This window comes from Octopus bimaculoides, chromosome 7 (assembly GCF_001194135.2).
Source record: "Octopus bimaculoides isolate UCB-OBI-ISO-001 chromosome 7, ASM119413v2, whole genome shotgun sequence".
Classification (NCBI taxonomy): Eukaryota; Metazoa; Mollusca; class Cephalopoda; order Octopoda; family Octopodidae; genus Octopus; species Octopus bimaculoides.
In genome coordinates this window covers 87,160,620-87,161,682 of record NC_068987.1, presented here as the reverse complement: position 1 = coordinate 87,161,682, position 1,063 = coordinate 87,160,620, and positions in this window count along the sequence as shown.

Below are 1,063 nucleotides of genomic sequence, written 5' to 3'. Positions count from 1 at the left end.
TATATATATATATATATATATATATATATATATATGTAGGTCGTTACATTATATATACATACACACACACACACACACATATGTATGCATGTATTTTTATATCTTGTACATATATATAAATATTCCCGCAAAGTCATAATGTATATATAGAGACATGGTGCGCAGAAATATCTATGTGTATATATAAGCTTTATTTGTGAACCTTTTACTTTCTGGTTGTATGTGCGGGTGTATGTTTAACCAAGCGGGAGATCGTGTGCGGGCGAGAAGACGTGGGCTGCACATCATTATCTCATCGTCTGTTCTTATCGTTTGAAATAATATCCATAGATTTTGCATATATTAATATAAAAGTTTTATACACATAATATTCTCATACGGATATACTATCATAGGCAAACACGTGCTCAAACGTGCACGTATAAACGATATCTAAACATATCGGATTGTAAATACATGCATGTGTGCGTGATAGCGTGCGTGTATATGTGCGTGATAGCATGTGTGTATGTATATATACGCGTCTGTGTGTATGTGTCCATGTTGTAAGAATCTTGCAAGTGGGTGTGTTGTAAGAAACTTGCTTTCCAGACGTATGGCTGCGGGTTTGGTCCAACTGCGCAAAGTTATATTACAGAAACCGTTGGTGAAGTTTTCCACTTGTTGCGGCCGGACCCTTGCTTTTGTGTCTGATGCGAAAGCTTCTTAATGACTGAGCCACGCTGCATCGACACTCAACCATATTCACAGACTTATGCACACAGAGGGAAACGATATAAATGATGCATATTTATAGAAACGTATGTTACTTAGATACGTATCATAGGTTCATGTACGTCTATCCATGCATGTATGTCTATATTAAATGCAAGCGTGACTGTGTGGTAAGTAGCTTGCTTCCCAACCACATGGTTCTGGGTTCAATACCACTGCGTGGCACCTTGAACGACTGTCATCTACTATATAGCCTTGGGCCGAGCAAAACTTTGTGAGTGGATTTGGTAGACGGATAATGAAAGAAGCTCGTCAGATATATATATATATATATATATATATATATATA